We start from the raw sequence: 14,758 nt of genomic DNA on the forward strand, positions 1-14,758 counted from the left end.
ATAAAATAGGGCTTAGCTCTCACTTTTTATTTAAAAGATATTTGTTCATGGCATTAGGCATGGTGGTAAAATAGAGAATCTACAGGCACAATATTTCTTCCCATGGAGATCATGAAATAAAAAAGTGGTAGTTCTCAAAAGAGAGGGGGTCCTGGACCAGTATCTAAGAACATCTCCCAGTAATGTGTGAGGAATGTCATTTCTTGGCCCTCACCCCAGACCTACTGAACCAGGAACTATGAGGAATAGCCATAACAATATTGTCTTATAAACCTCCAGTTGATCTGATGCAGATGTCACCATAACAGAAACCAGATACTGAATAGAATTTATAATGTTTGAAAATATAATAAGTAAGAAGAGAAACTTACTGTGGGAATTTAGAATTTAGGAAAAGTAGAGTTCACTTGTAGAGAACATTATAGGTAGGTACCAATTTTAAAAGCATGATATATAAAAAACATGATATCATTGGTAGTTGTGAGTAGAACTGATATCAACAAAACTTCCTTATCATGGTGTACATGTTACTCTGTAGGCAAAATCTGTTAATATTATAATTCTTCAATGCTATGTAGCATTTCTTTCCACTCCACGTCCAAAGCACAGCTCCAGAATTACCAATAGTGTGATAATATTTTTATAAGGAAGGGATGGAGTTTGACAGTTTGACTCTGTCTCATGGCCTGGTGAGAAGCTATCATGACTACACCACTCTTCCTGACTGAGGATGTGGAAAGTGTGCAGAGAACTTCGCTGTGACCAGGAGGAGCCTTGCTGCACATATTGTATATTCAGAAGCATGGGTTCCTGGGCTCTTTATGTTCTACAGCCTGGGCTTTACCAACATGTGATTTTAAAAAGATCATCTGATACAATTGATGGAAGCATTTCCCTTATGTCTAAAATGCTAGTTCTCAACTATGCCTCTACAAGTAAAGATCATTCAGGGAACTTTTAAAAATTATCTAAGCCAGGGCTTCAACCATGGAGATTCAATTGGTCTGAAGAAGGGCTTCAACCACAGAGATTCAACTGATCTGAGGAAGATCCCAGGCATCATTATTTTTAAAAAAACATCTTTAGGTGAATCTCATGTGCAGGCAGGTTTTAAAAGCCCTCAGACTTGAAACTCAAATTATGGTCCATGAATCAAATGTACTATGTCACCAGAAAGCTTCTTAGAACTACAGAATCTCAGGCCCCAACCCAAATTTGCTGAACAATAATTAGCAATTTAACAAGGTCCCCAGCTGATTGCTATGTGCATTAAGGCAGGAAGTACTGGTCTGAAGGGATTGTGATTGATTCCTTTCTTGTGAGGTACCCCTGATGTGTAATCATAGCATGCATTTTATCCAGCACAGTCTAAGTGTGGTTTGGTACCAATAGTTTGTCTTGAAACATGTATTTTAATGTGGATTGTTAATGCCTGAATTCTCTAGGCACATAGAGCATTCATATCAGAAACTATTTGGTTTAGGGGGTATAAAATAATGTGATCCCACGGCCATTTGGGGCTGATTATAATAACAAATTGGAAGGCCTCTTTACAAACTTCACATGCAACTTGTAATTCAAGGAATGCTAAAGGGGCCAGTAATATGCTCTATTGTATAAGTATACAATTTACTTGGCTAAGGTCTAAGGTCTAGTCTAAGGCTAAGTTACTGATTTCACTAATTCTTACAGTCTTTACAATAGTTATGCAAATAAAGTCTTATGCCCATTTTTGCATAAGGAAACTGAGGTCTAGAAGGGTTCATTAAAATTTAGCCTAAAGTCATACAACTAATAAATGGCTAAGCAATAATTCAAACTAAGCCCCTAAGACATCAAACTCAAGATCTTTTCATTATTCCAACTTGATTGCTTTAATTCTGAAAGCTTTAGTAAAGAATCATTCTTCTTTATACATACTCTAGAATGTATACATCATTTACATCACTTAATATTAATAAATGGTAACTGATTGTAACTTTTCAAAACTGTCCATCATCTGCTGAAATGCCAAATATTTTGTACTTAGTCCCAGCATGTCCTTTCATCTAATCAAAGTTCTTATTTTTGGAGCAGTCACTTTTGAGTGCTAATAAACTATAGTAAAATCTGATGGGATTTGGCATATTTTGGAATCAGATGAAAAGCACCTGTATGCCATTTCTGGTTTTTTCCTTAGCTATACCAAATTAATTAAATTACAGCCCCTGTCATGCTGCAGAACATTGAACTGTAGGTGCTTGCATCTTTTTATAAATTAAAAGTGTAACTTTAGAGTTTGCACATTACTCTGGATTTGATGTATATATGAAGAAAGCTGCAAAATTAAAGCAATAAAGTCTGTCTTTAAAAGGGATTGAGTCACTTCAGTTCTCTTTGGTGGAAAATGACCTTGGCCGCATCTTTCATGCACCCTTGCATTTGGCTTAGGATGCATAATTCATATAGCAATCAATTAGCTGACTGTAGAGCCTGCAACAAGAGGGAATATTTCATATAATTCATTGCTGGCTAAATTGCTGGGACAATTAATAAAGTAGGAAATCTGTGGCCATCAATTTGTAGGCAATACAGGTTCATCAAAAGCAAATCAGTTTCTTCCACCTCTTGGAAAGAAATGCACACAAACACCAGATATCTTTTAATCACTATTTCTTAGGAAGGCCTTGATCAAGATAATATTATTTGTTGTTTTTATGAACGTGAACAAGTGTCTAAAATAAGTGGCTCATTTACTTGGCTTAGGGCATTCAATCAACAATGCCATTCTATGAATTAAAATACAGCAATCAAAAAAGTATTCCAGCTTGTGAAGCATCTATAATCTAGCATAGGGGGCCTGAAAATGAAATCTCTGATAGGTCATGTGGGTCCACAAGGTGGCCTGTTGACTCCTTCAAAATGCAAATAATCTCAGCACATATTAGTTGAGCTTCAAATTGTTGCACACAAGATTATGTATCTGAGAAACCACCAAGGAGCTGACACCGATGCAAACACATGAGGGCTTATTTACAAGCTCGAGCTTGGGTCCAAGTATACCTGACACAGCAGAGCAGGGCCCAAGCTCGAGCTTGTAAATAAACTCTCCGTATGTTTGCATCGGCATCGGCTCTTTGGTGGTTTTTCAGATACGTAATCTTGGGCACAATATTTGGGGGCTCGTCCGGGATCCGAGAAACCCCCAGGACCCCATCCGGAGGGTTTCACGCTTGGTAAGCACACTCAACTTTTTCCACCTTTTGCGCACATATTCTCTGAGAACTCTAAACTGTACTTTTACCTGTAGGAATTCCAATCTGTATTGGGTCGGCATTGGCTTAGGTGGATGCGCTGGTGGGCCGTTGACCGGAGGTCTTGAGGAGACGTCCCTTGCCCCCACCGGGAGGACAGGGTCCTCATCTGAAAGGAGGATGGGGTTCTCATCTGTAAGGAGGACGGGGGTCCTCATCTGTAAGGAGGGCCGGCTGCCAGCCCTTCGGTTTATTTTCTGTTTCGTCTCTGCGGCCGCACTGGAACGTTTGTCTGTGTTGTTGGGTCCTTGTTAATCATCTTTACTGTCTGTGTTTTGGTGTGGATTTGGGACATAATAGGGGAGACACAAACCACTCCCATCTCTTATGCTCTCCCACTTCTCGGATGTTAGGGAAAGAGCTCCTAATCTGAGCATAGACATACGGAGAGAGAGATTTCAAATTTATTGCATGTCAGAATGGCCAATCTTTGGCGTGGGATTATCTATTATAATAGATAATTATACCTACCTATTATCTTACAGGTTAAGGCCGTGATCTCCAGGGACAAACCGGATGGCCACTCTGACCAGGTGCCCTATATCCTGATCTGGCAGGACATGATCGAGGATCCCCCTCCTTGGCTAAAACCATTTTTACCCCCCAAAGCAGGACCCACCGAGATTCTAGCCCTGTGGAAAGCCGAGAAGGAGACCGACTCTACGCCCCAAGCGCCCCTTTATCTGGTCTTCCAGGATTCCTCCCCGGAGGACCTGATTCTCCTGCCGCCCTGCCGGGCACCCCCTCCCCCTTCCACCCACCCATTGGAGGCGCCTGGGGCTACAGAAGGGGCAAACCCCCTCCCTGACGAGGGAGTCCCTATGCGCGGCCGGGGACACGCGATCAGACCCACTGGGCAGCCCCACCTCCAAATGCGGGCCGGCAGACTCCACTGCCCTTCCTCTCCATGCCATGGGGCCCCCCAACGAGACTGGCAGGCAGCTAATGTTATATTGGCTATTCTCCACCAGTGATTTATATAATTGGAAAACCCAAAATGCAAAGTTCTCTGATAATCTGAGAGATCTAATCGGGCTTTTAGGTACTGTTCTCTTTACCCACCAGCCTACTTGGGATGCCTGCCAACAGCTCTTGCAGGTTCTCTTCACCACCAAAGAGAGAAAACGAATTCAGGTGGAAGCCCGGAAGTCTGTCCTGGGAGAGGACAGACAGCCGACTCAAAACCCAGACCTCATAAACGCTGCCTTCTCCTTCTCCTGCCCCACCTGGGACCACAACTCTGCTGAAGGTAAGGAGAGACTCCGGGTCCACCGCCAGACTCTAATGGCAGGTCTCCAGGCTGCTGCGCACAAGCCGACCAATCTGGCCAAGGTCTATGATGTGAGACAGGGTAAGGATGAGAGTCCAGCAGGCTTCTTAGAATCATAGAGGCTTTTAGGCAGTACACCCTATGAACCCAGAAGCCCCGGAAACAAAGGCCACAATTATCATGGCTTTTGTTAACCAGGCCGCTCTGGACATGAAAAAGAAATTGCAAAGAGTAGAGAGACTAGGAGAGAAGAGCTTGCAGGAAGTAGTAATAGTAGCAGAAAGAGTCTATAATAATAGAGAAAGTACAGAAGAACAACAAACCAAACTAAGTGACCAGCAGACCTGAAACCTGGCCAAGATCCTGCTGGCCACAACCATGGATGACCCATGGGAAAGACGGAGGCACCTCAAGAAGCTGGCTTCAGGGACAGGTAAGGAGGATGGCCCTGGTCCCCATCGGGAGCACCCTAAGCTGAACAAAAACCAATGTGCATTTTGCAAAGAAAAGGGCCACTGGGTGAAAGAGTGCCCTAACAAAAGATCTAAGGCCCTTTCCAAGATCTTGGAAATGGAGGACCTGGACAACTAGGGGAGTAGGGGTTCGGCACCCCTCCTGGAGCCCAGGGTAACTCTTAGAGTGGAGGGGCAACCCGTTGAATTCCTAGTGGACAGTGGGGCTCAACATTTGGTTTTATTACAACCCCAAGGGAAATTGGCAAGCAAGACTTCATAGGTGCAAGGAGCCACGGGCACCAAACAGTACTCATGGACTACCCGAAGAACTGTGGATCTCGGCATGGGCTCAGTATCCCATTCCTTCATTGTCATCCCTGAGTGTCCCTACCTGTTGTTAGGTCAGGATTTGCTCACCAAGATGGGGGCACAAATTCGCTTCCACCCCGAAGGGGCAAAAATCCTAAACAAGGAGGGGAACCCAATTCAGGTGCTTGTCCTGAGTTTAGAAGACGAATATCATCTCCACCAAACACTCTCAGCCCCAATGACTGAAATTGACCATTGGCTACAGGAATTTCCCCAAGCATGGGCAGAAACTGAGGGAACTGGGCTGGCCCAGCACCGACCGGCCATATACATAGAACTAAAGCCGGAGGCAGACCCTGTCAGGGTCTGCCAATACCCCATGCCTCTCATCTCCCTAACTCAGACTGGGACCCCCCTCTGCATGACTGTCAAGAAATTTTGGCCCAGGTGCATGGAATCAGAGCTGATCTCCAGGACCAGCCACTGCCGAATGCAGGTGCCACCTGGTACATGGACGGCAGCAATTTCATCCGAGAAGGAATCAGATATGTGGGGGCAGCCGTAACCACGGAAATGGAGACCCGATCTAGGGGCACCGACCCTGCCAGACATCCCCACCTATACTGATGCTGACTTATACTGGATCAAACGCTTGCCTATGACCCAGTGCTTGCATGGCTGTGGAGGGCCACAGACTCCAGCATCATCCTGCCTGAGGAGCTAGGATGATGAATCCTATCCAAAATGCATAGGAGTACTCCTGTGGGAACAAGGAAGATGGAAGACCTCATATGACATGCAAAGATCACTATTAAAGACTCTCGAGCAAAGATAGAGCAGATTGTGGCGAGCTGCCATGCATGCCAGTTAACTAATGCCTCCGCCCATGGATCTAACCCAGGCACCCGGCTCCGAGGGGACCACCCAGGAGTCTACTGGGAAGTGGACTTCACTGAGGTAAAACCTGGAAAATATGGACACAGGTATTTACTAGTGTTTGTAGATACTTTTTCAGGATGGACAGAGGCATTTCCCACCAAACATGAAACGGCACAGACCGTGACCGAGAACCTGCTGGTTTTCCTGCTAAGATTAGATCAGATAACAGACCAGGATTCATCTCTGCAAGGCTTACAGGGCAGACAGAAGCAAAGTCTTTTAAATCATATATTTCCAGAGAGTTAATAGATTTAGCCAACATATAAGCACTAATATAAGTTGACTTATGTGTTGTTGTTTTCCTTTACTGGGCTGTTAACTAATATTAATGGAATTGAGGTATAGGTGATGTTTTGCTTGTTTTAAGTTAGGTGCAATGGAAAGCAGAGGGGAAAAGGGTAATTAGCATTCAGAAAATTTTCCAATTCCAAAAATCAATTACAAGCTCACTGGTAGGAAACTTGGAAAATATAAAAAAATATGTAAAGTTAAAAGTTTTAATATTTGTTCAGCTCCTTCCATGAGCCAGGAATTAGACTGGATTCTTTTACATATTTTAGTTCACAAATGGTCTAAAAACTACAAATTATGCATATATGTACTTTTTGTTTTGAACAGATGATGAGGTTTATATTCAGAAATATTAAGCAACTTCCTCAAGGATTCAGAACTGGGCTTAAAAGCCATGACTCTACCTCCAAATGTCATGCTCTCTCATTCTGGAATACACTCTCCCCACATTAGTCAGTGAGTCTCAGGCCCAACCCAGTGATAAATGTGGGACCCAGGAAATTTAACAAAAATCCTCTACCCCTGGACAAGCAGAGCAGGACTAACTCCATTTTGTGCTACACCTGCCACCTCCTGTATGACCCCCACATAACCTGCTTATTGCTTAAGGCGCTGCCCCACCCTAGTCAAGCCACTGGGCACACCCTAATCGGAAATCGGCTCATAACAATGTAACCCTGCTTTGTGCCCCCCAAAACTGCGCGCCAATTCTGACCAAAGTAATAGGCCAGCTCAAGTGGATACTATAGGGTAAGGTGTAATTCAATTGGCCACCTGAGTGTGGACCGACATGACTGTGCAACTTTCTGTGTATCCCATGGGCCACTGGCCCCTATAAAGCTGCTATGCCTCTTAGTCTCGGGGTCCAAGTCCCTGCTCTGCTGTGTCGGGTATACTTGGACCCAGGCTCGAGCTTGTAAATAAACCCTCGTGTGTTTGCATCGGTGTCGGCTCCTTGGTGGTTTCTCAGATTCGCAATCTTGGGCACAACAATAAATATTTTGACTGACTTCTTTCTAATCTCTTACTATGCATATGTAAGAGATATCTGCTTTGTAATAAATATTTCAGATATACTATACATTTAATATTTCAGCCTTTTTATTTTTTAAGGTTATATCATATTTCTTGGGAGTGGAACTAGTACTTGGGGCAGATTGGAAATTACATTGTGCATATAGGCCCCAAAGCTCAGGACAGGTAGAGAGGATGAACAGAAAATTAAAGGAGACCTTAACTAAATTAGCCCTGGAGACTGGCAGGGACTGGGTGACTCTCCTCCCCTTTGCCCTATATAGGGTGAGGAACTCACCCTATAAAATGGGACTGACCCCCTACGAGATCATGTTCGGTGTTCCTCCACCTATTATCCCCAATTTAAAACCCGAGGTGCTTGCTGAATTTGATGATCACCAACTCCTTTTCTCCCTCCAAATGTTACAACGAACCCATGAGCAGGTGTGGCCTAAGCTGAGGGCCCTCTATGAGACTGGGCCACCCCCGGACCCCCATCGATATCGGCCGGGTGACTGGGTGTACGTGCGGAGATACCAACACCAGATACTTCAACCTCGCTGGAAGGGACCCTACATCGTGATCCCGACCACTCCTACTGCTCTCAAGGTTGACGGGATTACTCCCTGGGTCCACTACACCCACGTCCAGCCTGCTGACCCACACGCCATTCTCAAGGACTGTGTTCCAGAATGGAAAAGCCAACCAGACAAGGGCAATCCCCTAAAGCTAAGACTCCACTATTCTCACTTATTTCTCACCTTCAAGACTTCCTAGTCTGAGATTGTCCTTCAAAATAGAAGGGGATTAGACTTAGTCTTCTTACAACAAGCGGGGTGAGGGGGTTCTGTGCTGCCTTAAACATAGGATGTTGCTTCTTTCCTGGGATGTAAATGGGAGCGAGAAAGCAACAAGGTTGGTTCGAATCCTGGTTTAATCATTCCCCCTGGCTCACTCTGAGAGCAACCTGGACCCATGATTGGGTGCTTCCTTAGGTTCCTCTGAGAGGGGGAAATGTAGAGGCCGAGAAAATTAAGGCCATTCCACCTTAAGTTCGGCTAGCACAAGTACAGCCATCCCAGGCCCCTGTGAATAAGAGCTGAACTTTACCTTACTTCAGTTACAGAAAAAAAAAAAAAAAAAAAAAAAACAGCTTATAGCTTAACACCCTAGAAAGCCCCATATTAGAATGAGAACAGAGCTCAATGCCCTTGAAAGCCCCATATCAGAATGTAAACAGAACTTGAGAAATTCCTCCACCCCTTTGGAGGTCCCCTAGACCAGCCCATAAAACTAAGCTGGAACCCACCTCGGGGCCCAAGTCCCTGCTCTGCTGTGTCGGGTACACTTGGACCCAAGCTCGAGCTTGTAAATAGCTTGGACCCAAAACGAGCTCGTGTGTTTGCATCGGTGTTGGCTCCTTGGTGGTTTCTCAGATACATAATCTTGGGTACAACACAAATGTTACTTTCATTACTTATTTCCATGTGTGGCATATGTAATCTAGGGAGATTCAATTTGCCTGTGTTTCTTAGAAGTAAAGAAAGCCTATTTTTGGCATGTGTGCTAGATAAAGTTATCCTATTTCATTTTTATAAAAGATAATACTGTTCAAAAATAATTTGAAACTATGTTAAGAACACAGCAACCCCTTTTTAAATGACTGTTCAGACAAGAGTTACATATGTGTTATTTTTTTTAAGATTTTGTTTATTTATGATAGACATAGAGAGAGGGAGAGAGAGAGAGGCAGAGACATAGGCAGAGGGAGAAGCAGGTTCCATGCCAGGAGCCTGATGCAGGACTCGATCCCAGGAGCCCAGGATCGTGCCCTGGGCCAAAGGCAGGCGCTAAACCCCTGAGCCACCCAGGGATCCCCCTGCCTTTTTTAAAGATTTTCTTATTTATGATAGACATAGAGAGTATATGTGTTATTTTTATTAGATGAGAGAAGATATGAAATGTGATTGCCTTCATATATAGGTCAATGGCTATAATTTGGCTGCACATTAGAATCTCCTTTTAAATATGACTTTTAAATACAAAACTTTTAAACTTGTAAAATGTAACTATGCCTGAGCCCCACCTCTTGGAGATACTAATTCATTTAATCTAGTCTAAGGCTTAGCAACAGCATTTTTTAAAACTCCTGAATTGAGTTGAATGCACAGGAAAGTTTAGGAACACATTTATCAATTGTGTTGTGAAAAGCAACGTACTTCAAACTTGAAGGAGCATACTAATCACTTGGGGTTGGGATTGAGCTTCTACATGTCTAGGAAGCTTATAGGCAATGGTGATTTTGCTGGTCCTCAGACCACCATCTGAACGCCAAGGGTATGGGCTGATGGTTCTTACACTTGGTTGCCTATTGGGATCAACTGAAGATTTTTTAACATACTGCTGTTATGTTAAAGCACCCACCCCACCCCAAAGATTCTAAATTAATTTCTATAGAATGCAGCCCATGCATTTGTTTCTTTGTTCGTTTGTTTGTTTAATTAAGAGCTTTCCAAATGATTCCATTGTATGCAAAGGTTGAGAATTACTGGTACAGAGCAGTGATTCTCAAATTTGTTCAAACATTAGACTTTGCTGGAGAGTTTTAAAAATATGCTAACACTCCAGCTCAGACTAGACTAATCAAATAAGAATTTCTGAGAGGTGGGACTAGCATGTGGATATTTTAAAAGTACGTCCCATGAATTTTGTGAACAGCTCAATTTAGGAACTTTGGATATAGATAAGGCTGGGAAGTATGTGAGAAAGAGCCCAAACTTTGAAGAAAAGACAAAGCAAAGTTCTAGCTCTTCCTATGCCATTGTCTAACATGTTCACAATACTAGTGGAGTATAAAATATATAAAACAAAACAAAACCTTTTGGAGAAAGTCTTATACAACCAAACAAAACATGGAAGGAGATTATAATAGAAACTCATAATACTTCTGGATTATAAATTTTCATGTTCAACCAAATAATCTATAATTTCAAAGTTAGTACAAGACAACTTTCTTATAATAGAAATACATAACTATAAGACCATTGGAAATGGGCAGATATCAGAATATACCATAAAGCTATAATAATTAAAAATAGTCTTGCTGGGCAAGAAAGGAAATTACGCTACAAAACCCAAAAATGGATCCATGTATTATATTTAAATTTTCTAAATTCAATCAGCTCTTGGAATACTGGCAGCCAAGTCTTTATACTGCAGGCAGGAGAATGGACAAATTTTCTCTGGGGAATCTGACCAGCACAAGAGAAAAAACCCTAAAGAGATTGATATAAGGGTATCCCCAGGAAAGGCAAACCATACTCTTCTGCTATGAATGCCACAGTCAACCAGTCCCATGCACCCATTCAAAGCTTTTACAATTCACCCCCCCCTCCATTCTTAAAAAATATGAGCAATCAAGTGGAGGAAATCCTTTGATAGGAAAGATAAAGACTAAAATGAAAGAACCAACAAAAACAACTTGGAAGTAATACACTATGCAAAGAGAAAAAACTTTAAACAAAACATACTATTGTCAGTATTCCCAAAGATGAGCAAAAGCACAGGAAACCAAAGCAATTGTGGATAAGCAGAACTATATCAAATTAAAAAGCTTCTGTGTATTAAAGGAAACAATCTAACAGTGCCAAAAAGCAATCTGTGGAATGGGAAAAAATATTTGCAAATCATACATCTGATAAAGGGTTATGACTTAAAATATATAAGGAACTCCTACAACTCCATCACGTAAGACAACCCAATTAAGAAATGGGCAAAGACATCTCAAAGAAGATCTAAATATACAATGGGTATGTGAAAAGAGGCTCAATCATCAGGTAAATGCAAATAAAAACTACAATGAAGTAGCAGCTCACCTCTGTTAGGATGGCCATTACAAAAAAAGGTTTTTTAAAATACCATATGTTGGCAAGAATGTGGAGAAATTAAAACCCTGTGCACTATTGATGGGAATGTAAAATGGTACAGCTACTATAGAAAACAGTATGGAGTTCCCTCAAAGAAATTACAAATAGGGTTCCTATTTGGTGCAGTTGGTTAAGCATCTGACTCTTGGTTTTAGCTCAGGTTCTGATCTCAGGGTCTTGGGATCAAGCCCCAGATGGGCTCATGCTCAGTGAGGAGGAGTCTTCTTGACTTTCTCTCTCCATTTCCCTCTGCTACCCCTCCGCACATGTGCATACATGCTCTCTCTCTAGTAAATGAATAATTTTTTTTTTCAAAAAGAATTAAAAATAGAACCACCATATGATCCAAAAATTCCACTTTTGGGTATATATCCAAAAGAATTGAAAACAGGATCTTGTAGAGATATTTGTGTAACTAAGATACAGAAAAAGATGAATTTGTGTAAGTAAGATATGGAAAAGATGAATGAGAGTAATCCCCAAGGTCTTTCCAATTAATGAAACTGGTAAAAATAAAATCCAGAGCAAATTGGTCATTTTCCTCTTTTTATAAAACTTGAATATTCTAAAATATACAGATAATAAAATCAGAAAGGAATTAAGATGAACAAATAGATAAAGCAGGAGGCTCTCCTAGTTTGCCATCTGTATGAAATAAATACTGATACCTTAATTATCTCTACCAACCCTCACTGTGTTTTGCTCTCCTTCCCTCAAGAACTGGATACCACCTGGGGGTGAAAAAAGTAAGGTGGTTAAAGAAAACCAGTTAGTACTCCTACTGCTCCACTCCACAAAAATCTGAATTTAGAACATTCCAATGCAGACCAAAATACCTCATTTCTAATATCCCAGTTTCTCCCTTAACAGAAATATGTATCCAATTGATACCTCGGCCCTGACTAGAGAGAGAAGCCTTCATTGGCGCTAATAGTTTGAATTGTTCCTCCTTTGGTGCCCCAGAAAATCTAATTTTTGATTCAGTGTTCCACAGTAAGAATCAGAATGAATGAAAAGTTCCACCTTCTTTTGTTCATTTGTAAGGCAAAAGAGTGATTGTGAAAGTGAAAACAGAGAGAAGCAGCAGCGGGATGCTTCCCCAGCAGGCAGTCTTGAGGCAGATACTTTGCAGGAAAACTCCATATGGACATCGTGGATCTAGAAACCGACTCTTAGAATTATCAGTGTGCACAGCGGACCTTTATGCACATCCAGGGTATGTTCATTTTGGTTCAAGGTCCTGCTGGTGTGAGAAAAGTTTCTAATTAAAAAAAAAAAAAAAAAAAGAAAGGTTTTCTGGACCTGGAAGTGGCTTCTATACCCCAGGGAACCAGGGGAAAACAGAAGATGCAGCTGAGTAGAGGATTTCAAGGCCCATGCAGTGCTCACACACCCTACTGAGAATGTAGGTCTTCATTCTAAGATCAGTGGGAATCCCTTGAAGTAAATAAAAGTAGAAAAAGTTTGTTTATATTTCGAAACAGGTAAAATGGATTTGCTTGGGAAGTGTAGATGCAGGGAAAATAATAAAAAGTCATTTTCATCATTCCAGGAGAGAGGCCAGGCAAGCACAGAAGTGGTAGTGGAGGGAAGCAGACAGATGTAATGAATATTTAGAAGATCAGATTGATAGAAACTATTGATGCATTGAATATGGGAAAAATGAAAATGAAGGTGTCCAGGAGTGACTTCTAGGTTTCTAGTTTACAGCTCTAGAAAACTTTTCATTATTTTATCAATATTTTTCTGAAATATATATTATCTATATGTTTATATATTCATTTATATATGATGTAATAGGAAATTAAAAACCATTTATTTTTTTAAAGATTTTATTATTTATTTGAGAGAGAGAGAATGAGCAGTGAGGAGTGGAAGAGGGAGAAGAAGAGAGAAGCAGACATCCTGCTAAGCAGAAAGCCTGACACAAGGTTCAATCTCAGGACCTGGGATCATGACCTGAGTCAAAGGCAAACGTTTAATCAACTGAGCAACCCAGGCACCCCTAGAAACCTTTTAAGAGAAGGAACATAAATCTTCAAAAATAGGTCATTTGGGTTTTTTTCCCCTTATTTAGAGTATCTGGAATTTAAAATTTTGTTTACAACGTGATCAAAGACAAAATAATAAAAACATATTTTAAAGAACAAGACTAATAATGTGATAATCTGCAAAATGTACTTTTAAAAACAAGGTGTTGCACTCTATCTTTCTTCCAAAATCATAACATTGGCCATTTCTCCGAAGTCACCAATGCTAGTACCCTTCCACTGCAATCCTCTCAGTCTCTCCAGTGAATAGTAGGGCTCCCATCCTAAAAATTCAGCTCTGAACAGCCAGAGAAAGTAACTGAATTCAATATCAATGTCATTTTTTGACCCTATGAAAACTGAAAATAATACTGTATCATCAAATTCTCCAGTTTCTCACATAGTTCATCTGGTCAAAGAGAATCAAATACCACATTGCTGAAACATTATCAATTTTCCTGTGGTTATTTTACAAATAAATATCTTTTTCTCTACTTTTATATAGCACATAAAATTTTCATATAGTTGAAATGAACTGTGCAGAGAAAAAGGTAAATGCCAGCAGGCATCTAAATATTGTAGCATCTGTTATATTTTACACTCTGTAATCACAAATCTTATAAAGCTTCATTGCATTGAAGCTGGATTCTTCACAAATTATTGAAGATTGATAGCTGTAGTAATTGTCATTATACTTTTATTTTTATTATATTGAATTATATAAACTTTCTTCTACCTTTTTTCTTTGTTGTAATGTCTTTTCCTTTTCTAGAAAACTATTTCCAATTTCTGCCTTCTATTCTCTTGGAAAAGTCTAAAATGTATGTAATGGAAATTAATACTTTTCAGTTAAGTATCCAAACTTTGTAGGCTGTGTGTGGGCACATATTTATGTGTGTACATGCATGTGCATGCATGTATAGCATTCCTAATTATTAAAACGTCTTTTCTAGAGCATTTAGAAAAAAATGGTTGATACAGAAATACTGAAAGTGTATTACTTTAAAAGAATTTTAAAAGTGAAATGGAAAGAACCACTCTCTGACTTACTTTTGCTATTTGTCATAAAACATAAACAGAATTGAAAATATTTGAAGTTTCAGACTTCTGATAATATGCACATTTCCATTCCCTGTCACCTGCCTTCTTAAGGTCTTCACTCAGTGCCTGGAGCAAACCTCAGACACTACACAAATCTTTATGCCACCTTTTCCAAATTGATTTCATTTTT

The 14,758-nt window shown here is 40.9% G+C and overlaps 1 protein-coding gene across 1 annotated transcript in view; it reads right to left on the bottom strand.

Moving 5' to 3' along the window:
* LOC119864364 (translation initiation factor IF-2-like) overlaps window positions 1-14,758 on the bottom strand; it is a 279,509-nt gene that overhangs the window by 73,236 nt on the left and 191,515 nt on the right. The window lies entirely within an intron of this gene.

Source organism: Canis lupus, chromosome 19 (genome assembly GCF_011100685.1).
Source record: "Canis lupus familiaris isolate Mischka breed German Shepherd chromosome 19, alternate assembly UU_Cfam_GSD_1.0, whole genome shotgun sequence".
NCBI lineage: Eukaryota > Metazoa > Chordata > Mammalia > Carnivora > Canidae > Canis > Canis lupus.